At 42.7% G+C, this 22,112-nt stretch overlaps 1 protein-coding gene across 1 annotated transcript in view; it reads right to left on the bottom strand.

Moving 5' to 3' along the window:
* Nucleotides 1-11,655, bottom strand: part of LOC130106893 (bactericidal permeability-increasing protein-like) — a 46,518-nt gene extending 34,863 nt beyond the window's left edge. The window contains exon 1 of the mRNA XM_056273201.1: nucleotides 11,573-11,655. The gene's annotated coding sequence lies outside the window, so the exon portion shown is untranslated. The remainder of the gene's footprint in view (nucleotides 1-11,572) is intronic.
* Between the last annotated feature and the right edge of the window lie 10,457 nt (nucleotides 11,656-22,112).

The raw sequence follows: 22,112 nt of genomic DNA, 5'->3' as shown, positions 1-22,112 counted from the left end.
CAGAAACCTGACAACTCAATCCGAATATGTGGCGATTATAAACTGACGGTGAATAGAGTATCCAAGCTAGAGCAATACCCAGTCCCAAAGACGGAGGATGTCTTTGCAAATCTGGCAGGAGGAAATAAATTCATAAAGCTAGACATGAGCTATGCATACTTACAAATTCCATTAGATAAGGAAGCAAAGAAGCTGGTGACCATAAACATGCTTACCTTTCAGAGTGTCGTCCAGCCCAGCTATCTTCCAACGAACTATCGAATCAGTGCTTTGGGGGTTTCAAACGTGGCAGTGTATTTAGATGATATCCTCCTGACAGGCTGCAATGACCAGCAACGCCTGGAGACATTGGCAGAAGTGCTGCGCAGACTGGATGCTGCAGGCCTGCGTCTAAAGAGGACCAAATGGTCCTTCATGGGAACAGAGGCGGAATTCCTAGGTCACAGAGTGGATGCAACAGGACTCCACCCACTAAAAAAACAAAGTAGAAGCAATCCAGGAAGCACCAGCACCAACTAATGTGACACAGTTGAGGACATATCTGGGACTGCTGAACTACTACAACAGGTTTCTGCCCAACTTGTCAACAGCATTAGCACCACTCCACTCACTCCTGACAAAAGACGCATGCTGGGAGTGGGGAAAAGACCAGGAGGACGCATTCGATTGGTCAAAGAAACTCATGCAGTCATCCAGGTTGCTAGTGCACTACGACAGAGAGAAAGAGCTCATCCTCTCATGTGATGCATCACCCTATGGGGTCAAGGCGGTGCTGTCTCACAAAATGAGAGATGGAACAGAGAGACCGATAGAGTTTATGTCCAGAACTCTGACACCGGCGGAAAGGAATTACTCCCAATTGGACAAAGAGGGTTTAGCAGTAATGTTTGGGGTGCAGAAGTTCCACAAATACATCTATGGTCGTAAGTTCACCATTTGCACAGATCATAAACCACTGCTGTCCCTGTTCAGTGAAGTAAAGGCTGTTCCACACATGGTGTCACCATGAGTACAGAGGTGGGCAGTGACCTTGAGGGCATATGAGTATGCCATTGTCTACAAGGCGGGGAAAGGCCACGGCAACGCAGATGCTTTAAGCCGACTGCCCCTCCAGCACACGCCCATCATCACAGCGCCGGAGGACAGAGTGCTGATGTTTGAGGAAATGGACGCAACACCAGTGACAGCCGAACATGTAAAGGCACTGACAAGTAAAGATTCAGTACTAGCCAGAGTATCTGAATATGTGGTAAGGGGGTGGCCACATCAAACAGAGGGGGACTTTGCGCCATACAAGGTGAGAGGGGCTGAACTCAGTGTTCAGGATGGGTGCGTGTTGTGGGGAGCACGAATGATTATTTCACAGCCAGCCAGACAAATGGTCTTAGAGCAGCTTCATCAAAGCCATCCTGGGGTCTCCCGGGTGAAAGCCTTGGCACGAAGTTATATATGATGGCCAAAGCTAGATGCGGACATGGAAAACCTAGGCAAAACATGCAGCACATGTCTGGCACACAGAAAGGCACCAGCAGCCGCTCCTCTCCACCCTTGGGGGTGGCCTGACAAGCCATGGAGGAGACTGCATATGGATTATGCAGGCCCATTTATGGGGAAAATGTTCCTCATAATCATCGATGCACACTCCAAATGGATGGATGTGTATCATGTGAACAGCGCCACATCCACCACTACCATAAACTGTGCGCCCGAACTTCAGTAACCAGGACATCCCTGAAATGGTGGTGAGTGACAATGCCACATGTTTTGTTAGTACCGGAACTAAAGAATTCATGAGAAAAAATGGAATAGTGCACGTGACATTTAAAGAGATGATAAAAAAAAAGCACTGAAGGCAGCTTGTCAGCTAAGGTGTCACAGGTCTTGTTCAGCTACAGGATAACACCTCAGTCCACCACAGATCTCTCCCCAGTTGAAATGCTGTTGGGAAGGAAGCTGCACTCCACTCTGGACTTATTACATCCAGACCTAAACAGGAAAATAGAAACCAGACAAAGAAAACAGAAAGACCAGCACAACAAAAATACAAAGGACAGTGGGTTTGGGGCAGGAGACGCTGTCATGACAAGGAATTTCAGCCACGGACCGAGGTGGGTCCCAGGATTAATTGTGTCAGAAACAGGTCCTGTCTCATATAAGGTCATGCTGGGAGATGGTAGAGTCGTCCGCCGACATGTGGACCAGATCCTGTCCAGGTGTGAAGAAACAACAGAAGGGCTGGATGTATTCGAGGAGCCCAGCACCCACGCTCCCGGTACTGCCGTCGTGGCATCACCACAACCGGTGGATCTCCCTGGGCAAGGAAATCCAAGCTCTGAGTCAGAAACTCAGGTCAGTGCCCAGAGGCAGCCACCAGATACTGCACAAGTGAAAGGGAGCAGTGATGCCCACTCAAAGTGTCCGACGTACAAAAAGACTCACAAAGCTGCCAAGCCACCTGAAAGACTTTGCACTGTAGAACAGACAATAAATGATGCGTACCTGGTGATATTTACCTAAGCTATCTGTGGAGATACTTACCTGTAAACTACATGTGGAGATAATACCTGTTTTAAGGTGGCATCATTGTTAGTGAATTGCATGGTAAATGGTGACTGTTTCGTTCAAATCAACCAGAAGGAGATAGAGACGGTATAGGCCATGTGAAAGGTTTTTTTTCTTTTATTGTTGTAGCTTAGAGAAACTGTGGGAGTTTTGCTTACAATTCTTGTTTTATCTTAAGTGGGAGGGAATGTTATGTTCTAGTTCAGCCACTAGGTAGAGCACAGTGTTACTTAGTAAGGAAGTCAGAACACTAGGCCAGCGAAGAGTAAGATCATGCCCTGTATGTGTCCGCCGGTTACCAAAGTAAACATATTCCTAGTTTACCCATTACCTTGGTCACACTATTTCATTCTTTGAGGTTATTACAGAAACCCACTTTAAAATAATATCAGCAGTATACCTTGTTAGTGATTTTCTTCACACAAGATTTAGATTTGTTGTGGATCCTTGTATGTTTTGTTCTTCAGGGGCTGAAACTGTTGGCCATCTATTTTTTGAATGCTCTTATGCTGATTTGTTTTGGTCCGATGTTCATGGTTGGTTGTCTTTGAAGCTGGATGGTGTACCTTCTTTTGCATACAATGCCATTATTTATTATTTATTTTATGGACAATTTGGGTGCAAAATTTTCAGACCTCATTAATATTGTAATTATTTTGGGTAAATATCAGAAATACTTGTAAATGGAATGGCAGTACTCCCTCTTTCACATTTTTCTTGCATAGATTTGCCATCTACTTTAAGTCACTGAAAAATATGGGAAAAAATGAACAGAGCCTAAATCATTGTACACATCTATATCTCAGTCCTTGCGATTTTAAAGTATTGCCTTGCTCTCTTGTGCTCCTTTCAAATTGCCCTATTTGTTATCTTTTTTGTGCTTTTTGATTTGTTTGTAAAATATTATTTAATCTCTTTTATTTTTCATTATTCTGATGTCTATTTGTATTATGTTCACACAATTGTACTGTGCCATCATTTCCACCATTGTTGATTTATTTCCATCCATTATTTTGTGTTTATTCCCAGGCTTGTTGTGTAAATTTTTTTCTGGTATTAACAAAAAAAAAAAGCAATTCTCATAGGAATGAACAGTCGCCATCTTTAGATCCGGTATCCAGTTCTACTATAGTACATCCATGGCAGGGATGCCTGACCAAGCTGGAGGCAACACAGGGATCAACAACGGGACAATTTGATCTCTTGCCTGAAGTCAGCTCCTCAGCAGTTCACATTTCACAAACAGTACCTATTGTGTCAGCAAACAACAGAGCCAGCTATGTGAAAGAAATTACCTACACGAATTTGTATTACCCCCCCCCACTTCTGCTGCTGCAGCTATATTACTGCATGATGGATGATGTGATATGATAAATTGGCTGCTGACTTTGTCATGAATTGGATATGTTTTCTTCGATAAACCACAGTGTAAAAGGCTGTCCCTTTTTTGCTAAAAAATACAGGCAATATGTGTTGTCTTATTTCAAATAATTGGAAATGTTTATCACCATGACAGCTAACCACTTTCTTACAAAGATCATTATTTTAACTGATTGACAGCAAAAAAAGAAAAAGAAAAAGAAGTGTGAAATAACTAAGGAATAATTGCAGTACTTTCACTCGTGTATATGGAACTAAGCTTTGAAACCTATCTACTGGTTTAGATTGAAAATGTATTTCATTTTCCCACAGTCTTTGAGTGCTAGCATCTCATCAGTGACTTGAGTATTTTTTCATGCATTTTTGATGAGTTGCCGTTATGGTACGTTGATGGCCCTTTTCAATAATTCATTTTTCCAGTTTAGATTTAAGTGCAACTCTATAACATTGATTTGGGTGATGTTCTGTTATCTCATGCATAATAGCATTTTTCAGACGAGAAATCGGATAGCTGCATTTAAAGTTTGAGGGACCAAGTCATATCCAGGAGATCAGTACATTACAATCAGTACATTAGTATCAGCTGCAAAAATGAGCAAACATCTGCAGGAGATGAGATAGGACAGTCTATAGAAGTTGACAGCTGACATCGTCATATGCAGTGACAAAAAGACCGAGATGCCCTGCAGTTTCAGACCAGCTCTTGATCAATGATTGCATTCCTCAGCAGATGATTGTCTGATTCTGCTGGCAGAAAATGAGCCTCTTGCTATTGATGGAAGTGTACCACCCATTCTCTTTTTAGCCATTCACATGCTGCCACAATCTCAGAGGTATTGAACAGTACTCTGGGATAATTTGTTTGTGTCATTTTCTCAGTACAAACATGGGGCATGTGAGGAATCTTGGAGATGAATCATCTGGTGGAGCGTTTGCAAATGGCGTGAGCCTCTTAAGTGCTCAGCCTGAGTTTGTGCCACCTGGTATAACATCTTTTGTACTGCTGTTGCAGGCTGAGCTGGGTCTACTTGTAGGATGGGCAAATACAGAAGGATCCCAGTGGATCTTCTTCCACCATCTACTCAATGCCCTAATTTCCCCAGTATTGTGCACCATTAGAACATGGTGTGGGGACTAATATAGAAAGGATTTCTAATCAGTTTTTATCACGTTTCAAAATTATGCATGCCCTGTTCACTATTTATTTCACTGGAAACCCCTACTGACTACAATTTTTTTTTGTTGCATAAACTACTGTCCAATTTCCCCCCCAGAGTACCTGTATGGAGAGTTATTTATTTCAGCAAGAACTTGGGGCATGTGCAGTTGTTGGAAAGGAGGACCACTCATAACTCTGCTTTCCTCCAGACCAGGGCTCCATCCCTGCAGCCCTGCATCTCTGCATTGCACTGCACCTCAAACAGTGTAATTATTGCCTGTGTGGGAAAGCATCAATTCGCCTGATATGTCCTTGAATAAAATCTCAATCAGCTCCGGATGAATGGATCAGTAGTTGGCCCTGCGATCTGACCTCCCTCCAGAAGCTGGAAAGCAAAAAACTAATTTCCAAATTTAGATCAATAATTAATCACAGAACAATTAGAGACAGATAGATAGGTGGGCAAAAAGACACAGAGACAGCCAGACAGCCAGCCAGACAGACAGATAGATAAATAGATAGATAGTACCCAAGTCAGAGAGCAATACAACTAATATGGAATATTGCTATATTTTTATCCTACATATAATGATTTAGCAACTGTGCACATCCTTCTGAATATTCTTTTTCAAGTGTAGACATGTTTATGAAAATTATTTGTATGAAGACATTATAGAAAATAAGCACACAAGGCTGATTAATATGTGTTAATAATACTATGAAAACATCAATTTGAATGACATGGTATGACTTAAACCAAACATTTTCATTGTAATTCAAGGTCACAGAGTACTTGTAAGTGCTCTGGCAGGCACACAATTTGATGGCGCAGATGGCTTGAACGCCCTGTGGTCACACTGTGGGTGAATTCATTTCCCTTTCCTTTTGGATCAAATTACCCCAAAGACATCCATCCTCTCATTTCTAATCAGTTCAGGCTATCATTGTCTCAATATCTTATTGCTAACTGTGCATTTTAATTGAGCGTGTTATGCCCCTGAGTGTGCTTATGCTTCGTTTGCTAGTTTGGCAGGGTTTGTGTTGGCCTGCAAATTTAAATGCAAAACCAATGTTTCTCAATTAGGTCCTCAGGTACCACCAATACTGCTGGTTTTCTATTCTGGCAGTTAGTTCATTGCACTCACCTCTGGTTCCAGTTATTCCAGCCTCCAATCGCACAGGCCAATGTAATTAACTGCCTTCTACCAAGTAGAATAGAAAACCAGCATCAGTGGGGTTATCTAAGGATCTGACTGAGAACCACTAAGTAAAATGATATGATTTGCTGCCTTTGGATGATGTCCAATTCAACAAAGGCCTCCTGTGCTGCCGAGTTTAGCCATGGTTGGCGTCTGTCTTTCAAGTTACATTTTACAATCAAGTGCTTCCTCATGACTATGATGTCACCATATTCAGGACTTGGCTTGGTGTTTTGCAGATTGACCTTCACATCTATTGTGAGTGTGAAGTGTGAGCAGGTGAGATTTCTTTTCAAGGCTTGATGGATTGACTTCAGTTTCTATACTGGCTGCATTCATATAGGCCTGGTGATTCTATGTGTTTGACTCAAGCTTAGGAGAAAGTTTATTGGTGTGTTAGACTAGTCTTCCCAGTTTAGATTTATTTTGGGATTTTCTTTTCAAGTTAAGTAGGGACTTGGATTTGTTACAAAGCAAATGACAGCATCCTTCCTTTCCCTTTTGACTGCCAAGACTCTGAACCGATGATACATGTGACCCTGAGTTATTTGTATTGTAACATCTGTGTCCACTTTTTTGTTGACTGCTTTATGCCAATGGAGGTTTATGCTCCATTCACTTTCTCATGGTACATATTCGTTTTTGCAGTTTTTTCGTGTCCATTCAAATGCACAAATGTTTTGATAAATTCCTCCCTGACAGTATAGGGGCCATTTGATGATGTTTAGTTGGCTGTCATGTTTTTTTACCAGTGGGTGGCACTACAGAGTTTGGGGTCAGGTGAAAGGTTATAAGGCTGATTGACACTGGGGCATCAATGATGATTTGGTGATGGAGGTTACATAGTTTTTCCAGCATAACCATTCTCAAATCTTGCACACACAACCCTACAATGGAGAAGAAAAATTCAGAGCTAATACTACTACTACTACTTTTGGCTGCTCCCGTTAGGGGTTGCCACAGCGGATCATCTGTTTCCATTTCTTTCTGTCCTCTGTCATACCAGCCAACTGCATGTCCTCTCTCACGACATCCAGAAACCTCTTTGGCCTTCCTCTTTTCCTCTTCCCTGGCAGCTCCATATTCAGCATCCTTCTCCCAATATACTCAGCATCTCTCCTCCACACATGTCCAAGCCATCTCAATCTTGCCTCTCTTGCTCTGTCTCCAAACCATCCAACCTGAACGGTCCCTCTAATATACTTGTTCCTAATGCTGTCCTTCTTCATCACTCCCAATGAAAATCTTAGCATCTTCAACTCTGCCACCTCCAGTTCCGCCTCCTGTCTTTTTGTCAGTGCCACTGTCTCCAAACCACATAACATGGCTGGTCTCACAACCATTTTGTAAACCTTCACTTCAACTCTTGTGGTACGCTTCTGTTGCAAATCACTCCTGACACTCTTCTCCACCCACTCCACCCTGCCTGCACTCTCTTCTTCACCTCTCTTCTGCACTTTCCGTTACTTTGCACAGTTGACCCCAAGTATTTAAACTCATATGCCTTTGTCACCTCTACTCCTTGTATCCTCACCATTCCACTGCCCTCCCTCTCACTCACACATATGTATTCTGTCTTGCTCCTACTTACTTTCATTCCTCTTCTCTTCAGTGCATATCTCTACCTCTCCAGGCTCTACTCCACCTAAAACCTACTCTTGCTACAGAACACAGTGTCATCCGCAAACATCATAGTCCACGGAGACTCCTGCCTGATCTTGTCCATCAACCTGTCCATCATCATTGCAAAGAAAGGGCTCAGAGTTGATCCTTGATGTAATCCCACCTCCACCTTGAACCCATTTGTCTTTTTAACCGCACACCTCACCACTGTCACCCTTCCCTCATACATATTCTGCACCACTCCTACATACGTCTCTGCAACTCCCGACTTCCTCATACAATACCACACCTCCTCTCTCGGCACCCTGTCATATGCTTTCTCTAAACCACAAAGACTCGATGTAACTCCTTTTGGCCTTCTCTATACTTCTCAATCAACATTCTCAAAGCGAACATCTGTACTGCTCTTTTGCGGCATGAAACCATACTGCTGCTTGCTGATCATCACCTCTTGTTTTAACCTAGCTTCTATTACTCTTTCACATATCTTCATGCTGTGGCTGATCAACTTTATACCTTTGTAGTTGCTACAGCTCTGCACATTGCCCTTATTCTTGAAAATCGGTACCAGTATACTTCTTCTCCACTCCTCAGGCATCCTCTCACTTTCTAAGATTGTGTTAAACTGTCTAGTTAAAAACTCCACTGCCATCTCTCCTAAACATCTCCATGCCTCCAGAGGTATTTCATCTGGACCAACTGCCTTTCCTAATCCACTGTACTTCCTGATTTACTATCCTCGAATCATCCAACCTTCTCTCTCTCTTTCTCTCTCTCTCTCTCTCTCTCTCTCTCTCTCTCTCTCTCTCTCTCTCTCTCTCTCTCTCTCTCTCTCTCTCTCTCTCATTTTCTTCATTCATCAGCCCCTCAAAGTACTCCTTCCACCTTCTCAACACATTCTCCTCACTTGTCAGCACATTTCCATCTCTATCCGTGATCACCCTTACCTGCTGCACATCCTTCCCAGCTTGGTTTCTCTTTCAAGCCAAACGGTACAAGTCATTTTATCCTTCCTTAGTGTCTAATCTCTCATACAACTCACCATATGCCCTTTTCTTTGCCTTTGCCACCTCTCTCTTCACTTTACACTGCATCTCCTTGTACTGTTGTCTACTTTCTTCATCTCTCTGCCTATCCCACTTCATCTTTGCCAACCTCTTCCTCTGTATACTTTGCTGTACTTCCTCGTTCCACCACCAATTCTCCTTATCTTCCTTCCTCTGTCCTGATGACACACCAAGTACCTTCCTAGCTATCTCCCTCACTATTTCTGTAGCGGTTGCCCAGCCATCTGGCAACTCTTCACTACCACCCAGTGCCTGTCTTAACTCCTCCTTGAACTCCACACAACAGTCTTCCTTCTTCAACTTCTACCTTTTGATCCATGGCTTGGCCTTCACTCTCTTCCTCTTCTTGATCTCCAAAGTCCTCCTACAGACCACCATCTGATGCTGCCTAGCTACAGTGCATCCGGAAAGTATTCACACCCCTTCACTTTCCCCACATTTTGTTATGTTACAGCCTTATTCTAAAATGGATTACATTCCTTTTTTCTCTCATCAATCTACATACAATACCCCATAATGACAATGCGAAAAAGGTTTTGTAGAAATTTTTGCAAATTTATCAAAAATAGAAAACTGAAATATTGCGTGTACATAAGTATTCACACCCTTTACTCAGTACTTGGTTGAGGCACCCTTGGCAGCGATTACAGCCTCATGTCTTCTTGGGTATGAAGCTACAAGCTTGGCACACCTATATTTGGGGTATTTCTCCCATTCTTCTCTGCAGATCCTCTCGAGCTCTGTAAGGTTAGATGGGGAGCATCGCTGCACAGCTATTTTCAGGTCTTTCCAGAGATGTTCAATGGGGTTCAAGTTTGGGCTCTGGCTGGGCCACTCAAGGACGTTCACAGACTTGTCCCGAAGCCGCTCCTTCGTTGTCTTGGCTGTGTGCTTAGGGTTGTTGTCGTGTTGAAAGGTAAACCTTCGCCCCAGTCTGAGGTCCTGAGCGCTCTGGAGCAGGTTTTCATCAAGGATCTCTCTGTACTTTGCTCCATTCATCTTTCCCTCGATCCTGACTAATCTTCCAGTTCCTGCCACTGAAAAACATCCCCACAGCATGATGCTGCCACCGCCATGCTTCACTGTAGGGATGGTATTAGCAAGGTCATGAGAGGTGCCTGGTTTCCTCCAGACGTGACGTTTGGCATTCAGGCCAAAGACGTTCAATCTTGGTTTCATCAGACCAGAGAATTTTGTTTCTCATGGTCTAAGAGTCCTTTAGGTGCTTTCTGGCAAACTCCAAGCGGGCTGTCATGTGCCTTTTACTGAGCAGAGGCTTCCGTCTGGCCACTCTACCATAAAGGCCTGATTGGTGGAGTGCTGCAGAGATGGTTGTCCTTCTGGAAGGTTCTCCCATCTCCACAGAGGAACGCTGGAGCTTTGTCAGAGTGACCATCGGGTTCTTGGTCACCTCCCTGACCAAGGCCCTTCTCCCCCGATTGCTCAGTTTGGCTGGGCGGCCAGTTTTAGGAAGAGTCCTGGTGGATCCAAACTTCTTCCATTTACAAATGATGGAGACCACTGTGCTCTTCGGGACCTTCAAAGCTGTAGAAATTTTTTTGTACCCTTCCCCAGATCTCTGCCTCGATACAATCCTATCTCAGAGGTCCACAGACAATTCCTTTGACTTCATGGCTTGGTTTCTGCTCTGACATACACTGTCAACAGTGGGACCTTATATAGACAGGTGTGTGCCTTTCCAAATCATGTCCAATCTACTGAATTTACTACAGATGGACTCCAATCAAGATGTAGAAACATCTCAAGGATGATCAGTGGAAACAGGATGAACCTGAGATCAATTTTGAGTGTCATAGCAAACGGTGTGAATACTTATGTACATGCAATGTTTCAGTTTTTTATTTTTAATAAATTTGCAAAAAATTCTACAAAACCTTTTTCAATTTGTCATTATGGGGTATTGTATGTAGATTGATGAGAGAAAAAAAGGAATTTAATCCATTTTGGAATAAGGCTGTAACATAACAAAATGTGGGGAAAGTGAAGGGGTATGAATACTTTCCGGATGCACTGTATGTTCTCCTCTGTCACCACCTTGCAGTCTCCAATCTCTTTCAGATCATGCCTCCTGCATAAAATATAGTCCACCCATGTGCAGCTTCCTCCACTGTTATACATCACCCTGTGTTCCTCCCTCTTCTTGAACTAGGGATTCACCACAGCCATTTCTATCCTTTTCGCAAGATTCACTACCATCTGTGTTTCCACGTTCTTCTCATTGACTCCATACCTACCTATCACCTCCTCATCACCTCTATTCCCTTCACCAACAAGCCCATTGAAGTCCTCTTCAATCACCGCTCTCTCCTCCTTGGGTAAACTCTCCATCAATTCATCCAACTCACTCCAGAATTCTTCTTTCTCTTCCATCTCACACTCAACTTGTGGGGCATATATACTGACAACATTCATCGGCATACCTTCGATTTCCAGCTTACTACTCATCACTCTGTCTGACAAAGTCTTCACCTCCAACACATTCCTGACATACTCCTCTTTTAGGATTACCCCTACCCCATTTCTTCCCCCATCCACACCATGGTAGAAGAGCTTGAACTCACCTCCGATGCTCCTGTCCTTACTCCCTTTCCACCTGGTCGCTTGCACACCAAGTATATCTACCTTCCTTCTCTCCATCATATCAGCCACCCCTCTCTCTTTACCAGTCAAAGTGCCAACATTAAAAGTTCCGACTCTCACCTCCACACTCCTACCCTTCCTCCTCTCCCACTGATTCTGGACATGCCTTCCCTCTCTTCTTCTCCTTCGCCCAACAGTAGCATAATTTCCACCAGCACCCTGCTGGCCAACAGGACCAGTGGCAGCTGTTGGTAACCCAGGCCTTGACCAATCCGCTATGGTAATCTGCTTTATGATCCGTATATTTGATTTGGCAAAGGTTTTACACTGGATACCCATCCTGATGCAACACTCCCAATTTATCCAGCCGGGCTTGGGACCGGCACTAAGAATGCACTGGCTTGTGCATCCCCAGTAGCCTGTTTTTTTTTTTTTAATTAATTGCCGTGATATTGATTGAAAATTAAATGAACAATACAGACTGCAATCATGCTTCTCGTAAGTGATATCTTTTAAGTTTATAGCTTTTCCTGCTGAATAGCAACATCAATATCAGTCAATGTCACATCCATGATGCCATGTCGGAAAGAATGTTCGATTTCCCCAATATGTGCCTGAGGGCACTTTTGAATTCACCTTTTAATATTTCTGAGACACTTGTGATGTTTTCTAGTGAGAACAAGGAAACAAGGGAAGGAAGAATGTTGCATTTTGTAATGTATTTGGACCGTACATCCTCACTAACAGCTGCATGGGTTGCGCAATCATGGGGTTGTATTAGGAAAACAGGGAATGCCAAGCTGGGATGGAAACTGGAGAAAATCAAGAGGTTATCACAAAAATAATTCCTGGGCGAAAAATAGTTTGCTGAGCAAAATTGGAATGGTTATTTCGAAGTCTACCATTACTTTCGGCTGCTCCCATTAGGGGTTGCCACAGCGGATCAGCCGAAGTAAATCCTTGAAATGCATCTTTACAGTTTATCTTATCTTTACCTATCCATGCCAACCGATCACAGCCAGATGAGTCTTTTTTATTTCCATTTTTAATTTTCAAAAGTGGAGCTCTCTCGTGGCTTTATCTGTCCTTAGTTGTTTATTCATTTTATTTGCTTGTTTTAAATTTAACTGATTCTTTTGCACGAATAAATTAAAATTGTCTTGTGACCAATAAAATGGATTCTGGTTATCCTGTTAATACTTGGTCTTAACAGGAAGCCAGCTGTTGACCAATGTGAAATCTTTTTCTGAAAAAATAACCCCCCCCAAAAAACTAAAACTAAAACAAAGGCACAGCCACAGAGTCCCAGATAAGCTCCCTAACATAATGCATTACCTGCATGACACATGGAGTAATCAGATTTAGTTGATTTGATACACTTCTTGCTGCTGCCTGTTTTCTGCTCTTCATTTCCACTGTTTTTTCCACTCAGTCTTGTCAGTTGTCAACATAAACATTGAGGAAGCAGAGTCACGGGACTAGTATCATATGACTCCTTACATAGTTCAGCTTCAGTTGCAGGCCCTCACTTCTCTTTCTGCCCAGATGATTGACAACTTCTTGATAAGTGACCCCAAGATACCCTAACTGACCCGCCCCTCTTCCCTATAGGAAGACTTTTACTCATGCATATAGCTTCTTGTATCAGTTTGTATTAACGATACCTTTTTTTTTTTTTAAATTCCCCACCTTTTTCTCCCCAATTGTATCCAGCCAATTACCCCACTCTTCCGAGTCTTCACGGTCACTGCCCCACCCCCTCTGCCAATCTGGGGAGGACTGCAGACTACCACATGCCTCCTCCGATACATGTGGAGTCGCTGGCCTCTTCTTTTCACCTGACAGTGAGGAGTTTCGCCAGGGGGCTGTAGCATGTGGGAGGATCATGCTTTTCCCCCTCCCCCCCGAACAGGCACCCCGACCAACCAGAAGAGACGCTAGTGCAGTGACCAGGACACATCCCAAACCGGAGGCAACACGGGGATTTGAGCTGGGCTCCCCCAGTTGGTAGGCAACGGAATAGACCACTACGCTACCCGGACGTCCAGCGATAATTTTGATTCTTATCACATTGTCACCTCACGTTCTCTTGCATGTTCTCATGGCTATTGCCCCTCCTAAGAATATTTTATTGAAGCTCCAGGGAACAAAATATATTGATACTGATTGTAACATTTTAGAGCACATACATATGTAATCTATCAAAAATGTGCATTTACCACTTTTTCTTCTTGTGCCATATAGTTCACTGAGTAATTTTTCATTTTCACTTGTCACATCAGCATCAATTACGAATTCGAATTCGTGCGCAGGGTCATCCACTTGGAAATACGTGATTTTATATTTGAATGAAGTAGCTAGAGCCTTATGAACCCAACCATTTAAACATCAAAAGATGTCTTTTTGAAAAAAAAATATTATTGCCAGTCATTTAAGTTAACAGGCAAGATTGGGCTTCACTTGACATACATGCACGTATAGATGACATAACACCATACATGGAGAGAACACACACGTACTACATATACCCACATAAATTATACATCAAAACAATACAGTACAATACAATACACATTTCCTAGCTAAGGTTGCTAATAACTGGTGTCCATCTCCTTATGAAAATATGCAGTTGAAGTTGTAGCTGGGTAGTCATGTGTTCCATCATGTAGACATGTTTGACTTTTTGCAACCACCGAGTCATTGTGTGTGTGTGTGTGTGTGTGTGTGTGTGTGTGTTTGGGGGGGTTAGGCTTCATCCAATTTATCGTAATTTTTTTTTTTTTATAACCATCAGCAAAACAAAATATGCAGTATCTGGCACTGGTCTGTGGTAAACAATTGCTTATGTGATATTTCCAATAGAAACAATAGTGGGTCTAGGGGAATGTCCGTTTCCAGGATTTTCTCCATTTCTTCTTTGACGTTTTTCCAGAATGTCTGTATTTCCAGGCAGTCTCAGAATATGTGAGTATGGTCTCCGACCATACCACAGTCTCTTCAGGATTTGTTGGTAGAATTGTTTTTAAAGACACAAGCTGTCAGTGGGGTCCTACAGAACCTCATTTTAACCTTCCAGTCAAATTCTTTCCATAACTGGAAACAATAGTTTCAATCCTTGATGTGATACCGGGGGATTACTCATCCGGTACACTTGATCAATGTTTAAGGGGACTGCCATGAGCAGTTAAAAATTGTCAATTAGAAAAGTAGCTGCAAAAAATCAAACAAGCCTTTGCTCTAGTATTGACTTGCTTTTCTTTTTCTGCTATCTGGATTTTTAAACTGGGTGTTGCATTAGCCACTGGGGAACAGTAGTGAATACTAATGAGGCAACTTTGGGCCAATGGAGTGATTGCTACAGAAAGGGAATGGAAGTGTTAGAGAGAGAGAGTGAGCGTGAGAGAGAGAGATCTTTTTATCTTTCTGCATTTGTTAAGACTGTATCCATATGCTGCAGGGTTCGGGACAATAGCCGCACAGGGAACTTCCTCTGTCTATCTGCCAAGCATTGGTGGCCTCAACCCAGACCCAGAAAAGTCTGATTGCTTTTTTGTAACAATTAATGAAAACCTCACCCTCCTCAGCTTTTTGTCCGCTACTTAAATATTTCATTTATAAATGATAATAGTTATTATAATTATTGAAATAGCGGTAATATGATCTGAATTTGTGCTTTTACTGTTAAAAACAGCTATTAGACAATTTATTTATCCTTATTGGAGTTTAAGCAAGGCAGATTTTGTTCTTTACATATATAAATATAGTATATGTTGACCTTGATGAGGTGCACGAGCTACATAGATCTTCTATTTGTGCTAAATAAAGATAACCAAATCATTTATTGTGTCAATTCCATCCTTAAAATTCAGTCTTTCAGTTGCTTATAGGTACTGTGCGTTGTTGTTTAGTTAGCAATGTCAACATTTTATTCCACTTTCATTCCCCCTTAGCTTTTTCCCTGCTGATGCATTACTTGTGATATTACAGCAATATCACTATTAATAAAAGGAATGTTAGCATGAGGGATGTTGTCAGATGTTGTCTCCGTTGAGCTAAATGGAAGTCTACATTGACCTGAGGTGGTGATGGTGCGGCGGAGATGGGGGAACTTTAGATCAATGGTTCAGTGTGTGAGGCATGAAAGGGGCAATGTGCCCTGGAGAGAAGGGCTGTCTGTGCCCCTGTGCTATGCAGCTGTGGGACATGGGCACAAATCCATGCCCTCTGCTCCATCGGCAAGCGCCCAGCCTCCATTACCCTTCACTCTACAGCCAGCCAGTGTTGGCCTTTTTTTAGATGGATCGAAAACTGCAAGTGAAATAAGTCTGCAACTACAAAGTAAATGCAAGTTAATGAGTTTAATAATTTTTCAAATGCACTCAGTTAACTCAAAGACGGGTTTATTTCTCCCACTTGTCTGACTTCATTTTGTAATTGGATCATTAGTGAAATACTGCAGATGACTCCAGACCTTGAATGAATGCCATTTTGCACATTATGTCACAGCCAGACTCAAACCAAGCCAAAAATACAATACTAATGTAATTGTACTGTCAACAGAAGATGATGGAGTTAATTTCTTTAACTTATGTTGATAAAGGAGGAGGTATAGCAGATCAGGAGGCAGCATGCATTGCAAAAAGATCTTTCTCCACAAATGTAGTGTGTGCCGGGGCTGTCCATTTCTACTACACTGCCATTGCACTTTTAGACCTGGACGTGCAGTAACGCACACCACACTCCTGCAGGCTCTCTGCCAAATAGGATTGTTAGCTCAAAAGAAAGGTACCATTTTGAATGACTAATCTTAAGTGTAATGCTGAGGATAAGTGCCTATTAGTGTTTAAAAAGTTACACAGCATTTGATCACTTTCCCTATATTTATCATTGAATCAATCAATCAATCAATCAATCAATCAAGTTGCATTTTTTATGGACAGCCATTATTGCAGCTATGCTTTTCAGGCCTTTTTCACTTCCGGCATGGGAAGATGGCGGTGCGAATTCATGTTTGCGGCGGCCTCACCCAATATCGTCCATGCAGTGTCTTTGTGCATGTCTGCATCTAAGTTTTTGTCTTCATTTGATGGCTGGGAGAGCTGGCGCTGGATTGGCTGGGAGAGCTTGGTCCGCTGCATCCTGTGGGCCCAGGGACCATGGCCCTGCCCGAAGCTGCGCCCGAAGAGCTAACACCGAGGGCGGTCTGACAGGACGCGCAAGTGGGGCAGGCTAAGCTAACTGCTAGCCCATGCAGACTGGCAGTTCTGATAACACTGAGGGCGGTCTGGCGGCGGCCTCACCTAGCATTGACTGTGTTTTTTGTGTTGTCATGTGGAGTGCGGGGAGGTGTGTTGAAGGTGTCTGGCTGGGAGAGCTAGCGCTGGATTATATGAGGGAGCCTGGTCTGCTGCGTCCAGTGGGCCCAAGGACCACGGCCCTGCCTGGAGCTGCGCCTGAAGAGGAAACACTAAGGACGGTCTGACAGGACGCAGAAGCCAGGGCAGGCTAAGCTAACTGCTAGCTCATGCAGACCGGCAGTTCCGACAGTCATCGGCTGGCGTTTGTTCTCTTGAACAATGATTTTTTTGTTTTTGTTTAGTTTGGCTATATGTGTGTTAGTTTGGATATATCTTCCTGGAGTTCTTGGATATGTGTTTCTGTCTTTGTGTTGCACTGATGTTAGCTGGGGGAAACGATATTTCATTTCATTTTATGTACATGAAATAAAATGACAAAGTGTTCCTAATTCCTGAGTCATCTGCGCTAAAACTGGCCATGCCTCCACTATAGTTTGTATGATTGAATGTATGATATAATGATGTACAATATAATGGATGCAATACCCTCAGGCTTTAAGAAAGAAGCTATTTTGTGACCCAGAAAAAAATACTCACCAAACAAACCAATTGGGAATCGATAAAATTTTGATCCCTCCATCATATATTTAAGAATTATTGATGTTATTGTGGCAGCACGGTGGCGCAGTGGTTAGCACAGTCACCTCACAGTAAGAAGGTTCTGGGTTCAAGCCCCAGGGTAGTCCAATCTTTGGGGTCGTCCCAGGTTGTCCTCTGTGTGGAGTTTGCATGTTCTCCCCGTGTCTGTGTGGGTTTCCTCTGGGTGCTCCAGTTTCCTCCCACAGTCCAAAGACATGCAGGTCAGACAAATCGATCATAATAAATTGTCCCTAGGTGTAAATGCATGTGTCGGCCCTGTGATGGCCTGGTGGCCTGTCCAGGGTGTATCCCCGCCTGCTGCCCACTGACTGCTGGACTAGGCTCCAGCATCCCTGCAACCCTAAGTGCAGGATAAGTGGGTTGGATAATGGATGGATGGATGATGTTATTAGGCTAAGATGAAACTATGTTGTCTCCATGTAAGTGAAGTGTTCACAGCTGTTCACAACTGGGGGGGGGGGGTAGCATGATTCTCCCATGCGCTACGTCCCCCTGGGCGAAACGCCTTTTACTGTCAGGTGAAAAGAAGCTGCTGGTGACTCCACACGTATCGGAGGAAGCATGTGGTAGTCTGCAGCCTTCCGGTGCTCAACAGAGGGGGTGGAGCAATGACCGGCACAGCTTGGAAGAGTGGGGTAATTGGATGGGTACAATTGACAATTGGGGAGAAAAAGGGGGGAAAATAAAAAACAAAACAAAGCAAAAACAAAAAACAAACAAATAAAAAACGTGTTTAATCCCTTTATATGAATTATCAATGATGACGATGAATTATCAGTTCCTCAACTGAAGCCCTGAAAAAAATATATTAAAAAAATCATGTTATAGACTTGTGAAAGAGTTCATTATTTTCCATCTAATCCTAGCATAATTTCAGTTGGTACACAGATCCTTTAATGCTGATATAAAATTAATGTTCACAGATTTAATAAACTCTCCATGGTATATATCTTAAATATTTTGACAAATCCATCAACTATCGATGGTGTATTCACTGAATAGGTCCAGTTCACTATCTGTTTCTTATATCTTACACTAATCGATTAATTAGGAAAGATATGCTTGAACTGGTTGAATTCAAGATAATTCGAACCTTTACCCAACACGAATGGTAAATTCACAAGACAAATATGAGGACAAAATTATGTCACATGTCTGGTATTCACAGCAATGAAGATTTCAAAGTGGGATGCTTAAACTGATATAAAAAAGATAAAGGAGAATTTCAGGAATGATTTTAATGGTATGAAAATATCTTGGATGTTTAGTCATCATGGGAAAAAAACAATTTCATTAAATCTCTAGGGGGCTGCCACCGACCAAATGGAGATGGAAGCTTTGTGAGAGACTTGCTTTGGATACTTCAATATATTTTTGAGAGCCCACCCCGGTGCTTTAAGCAAGGCACCAATCTGTTGCTGGGCCTCTCCAGGGGGAATGTTTTGATGAGTGCTGGGCTGTATGAGCCTATTGGGAGACTCAGACTATGGATGGTTATTATGACTTCATCATCCGCATGTTGTCTATTTTTTTTTAATGAAGTCTGTTTAAAGCTATAATCTCACCCATAATGAGACTGTTGAACTTGTGGACTGCTTCAGGTACCTTGGATTCACTCTGGACAATAGACCCTGTTTCAACCAATACACCTCCGATATCCATAAATGCTGCCTGTTAAGAAGATTCCATATCCTTCTCTTTGTTTTAGTTTATTAATATCACTTAGATATTAAGAGTAGTATTTTAATTTAGAATAGGCCTATATTTCGTGTTCATTCCTAAAGTCCAGCCTAGACTATGTTTCTATTGGTTAATGGTGAAGTAGCCTGTTTCCTATTGGTTAGCTGGGTTGTCAATCATCCCCTGTAGCTAACATGTCACGTCATGTCCTCAGTTGCTCCTGTGAAGTTTGGAGAAGACATACGAGTGCCGACCAGTGATTATTAGCTCAAAGTTCTACAACTAGCTAAGCATTAGTAACGAGAAATAGTGAATTAGTGTTTGTTTGGACATTTTTTGTCGAAGTGTGCGTCCATCGAGAGGCAAGTACTGTAGTATTTCTGTTGATTTGTGCGACGTAAATGAACCTAGCTAAAATAAGCTAATGCTAGCTACAGTTATTGGACCTGCATGGGGATAACAATGGCGCTGCCCATGAGGAACATGTGCAGTTAGGTGGAGTTAAACTAGATTAGTTTATGTTTTGTTAGAGTTCAGAGAACACATTTGTTAGCTACTGTTAGACTAATGTGTAGGAGTGGCTAATGTTATTTGATTGCTATGTAGCCTGTAATGTAAGATGAATGATTGGTTGTAGCCTAACTAAATTTGGTGATTTACTTACAAGGATCTAATTATTTATGTTGTATTGCTGTAGTAGTGTCTTTCATAGCGCAACTACTGTAATGTGAATAATATTGTTTATTTCTGTTATTCCAGAACCACAACTCATAACACAAATATACATACAACTCATTATACAAACTATGTACAACGAGACAACTGTTCAGTGCGTGAAGATTAATTAAAAGTCATAAAAGGAAGACCATCTCTCTCTGTGCATTCTTACTGATGCTCCACGGTGACATCGACTTACTACCAGTCAGAGAATCACGAGTAGGCTACCTATCACCGTATACAATTTTACACTGCCAGCAAACACCGTCATTCGTAAGCTCAAGGCACTTTCTGGTGAACCTCACCTTCTCTTGCTACTGTACAAAAATATAATTCAGCCCATACTACTTTACTGCTCCCTGTTTCTTCACCATTTTCAATCACCAATGGGAACCGGCTCAGCCGCATCTTGCACAGTGCATCCAAATTCATTGGCCTTCCCACCCCCAACCCATCAGACCTCAATAGTAAAGCCACGATACGCAGAGCACTAACCATAACTCAGGATCCCACTCATCTCCCAAACTCATTCTTCACATTTCTCCCATTTGGTCTCAGATAAAGGTCCCTCACTTGGAGATGGGTCACTTTAAAATCAGCTTTGTTCGTTGCCATTGAAGTTCTAAACTCACTGAACTTCCAAACTTGTATGTTAAAGGTCTACACAACACTAAAACAACTTATTTTCTTTGAATACCAGTGTACTTAGATACATCCGAGTCAAAGACATCGATATATGTGCTTATTTTGACAATTTAGTGCAATCTACACAATCTATATGCAAAGCAGTGGATTCAAGCTAAATACGGCTTCTGTGGTTATAACTACATTATGACAACCAAGGATTGTCATAGGCTTGGCTAGGTGATGTGATATAAGTCACAACCCCCCGGCTACGCCCTTCCACCTTCAACTATACATAAAAAAACATTCAGATTCTTCCTTTGAGGAAAGGAGTATTTGAGTGAAAGACATTGAAAGAAAGAGAGAGAGAGAGAGAGAGAGAGAGAGAGAGAGAGAGAGAGAGAGAGAGAGAGAGAGAGAGAGAGAGAGAGAGAGAGAGAGAGAGAGAGAGAGAGAGAGAGAGCAAGAGAAAGACCTTTTGACCTTTAACCAAGTCTTTAATGGTCCAATTTTTCATTCACATTAAGATAACAATATTAACACAGATACTCATATACATGGTGAAACACAACAATCCACATACACAGTAAAAACCAAAGATACAGACCTTCCCTTTTTTCAGAAATTAAGAAGAAGCAGTTGGTTTTCAACAGTGAACAGAACATCTCCATGTCCCCAAACAGAAGCAAATTCTTCCAAGTTTGAAATTATTTTGAAAAACGTGAACTCAATTTTCAGCCGAGCAGCCACTAGACCCCTGAACATGAGTGTAGCATCTGTGGACCCTGTGCTTTTCATTTTGTTTCTTCTGCTAAGCCAAATGCTCATTTTTGCCTGACCCATCAGAAAATTAACGGAGGTGACACGTCTGCGCTGTGCTGCCATGTACCTCGGACCAAAGATAAACGGCTGTCTTTGAGAACCTCTCCTAAACTGGCTAAACTGGCTCCCAGTATCAGCTTGCATCCAGTTTAAGACTCTGGTGCTAGCCTACAGGGCAGTGAAAGGAACAGCTCCTTCCTATCTTCAGGTCATGGTCAAGCCCTACACCCCAGCCCGACCACTTCGCTCTGCTGCCTCGGGACGCCTGGTTGCCCCGTCGCTCAGAGGCCCCTGCTGTAGAGTTTCTTCATCATTACAGAAAGAGCAGTGGCTCCCTGCTCTAGGATCAATATGTGCCACATGTCTGTAGGCACAGCCCCATGTACCAACCTCCACTGTAGGTCCGCAGTGCGTTTCTCTATGGGGGAGGGGGGGTGTACAGGGACCTCCAGCTGCCCTTGGGGGATGAACCTGGTGCCAACACACTCAACCACCTCGACTCCTGTATACTGGCTAGTGATGTTCTGTTGAGAACCTTTACAGTGACTGTCAAGTCAAACTATACAACAAACAATATTGAGAGAACAAACCGGACGGAACCAATCTGCCCACATACTCTCCGGAGCATAAGAAGTGTCGCGCAGCGTCATGAGGGACGGCGGCCTGGAAGTGAACAAGTGCCGCGCTAAAGTTAAAAAAAAGGTCGTGCTCGGAGAAAACG

This window comes from Lampris incognitus, chromosome 2, assembly GCF_029633865.1.
Source record: "Lampris incognitus isolate fLamInc1 chromosome 2, fLamInc1.hap2, whole genome shotgun sequence".
NCBI lineage: Eukaryota > Metazoa > Chordata > Actinopteri > Lampriformes > Lampridae > Lampris > Lampris incognitus.
The sequence above is the reverse complement of the archived record's forward strand: the minus strand, read 5'-3'. Positions and strand labels throughout refer to the sequence as shown.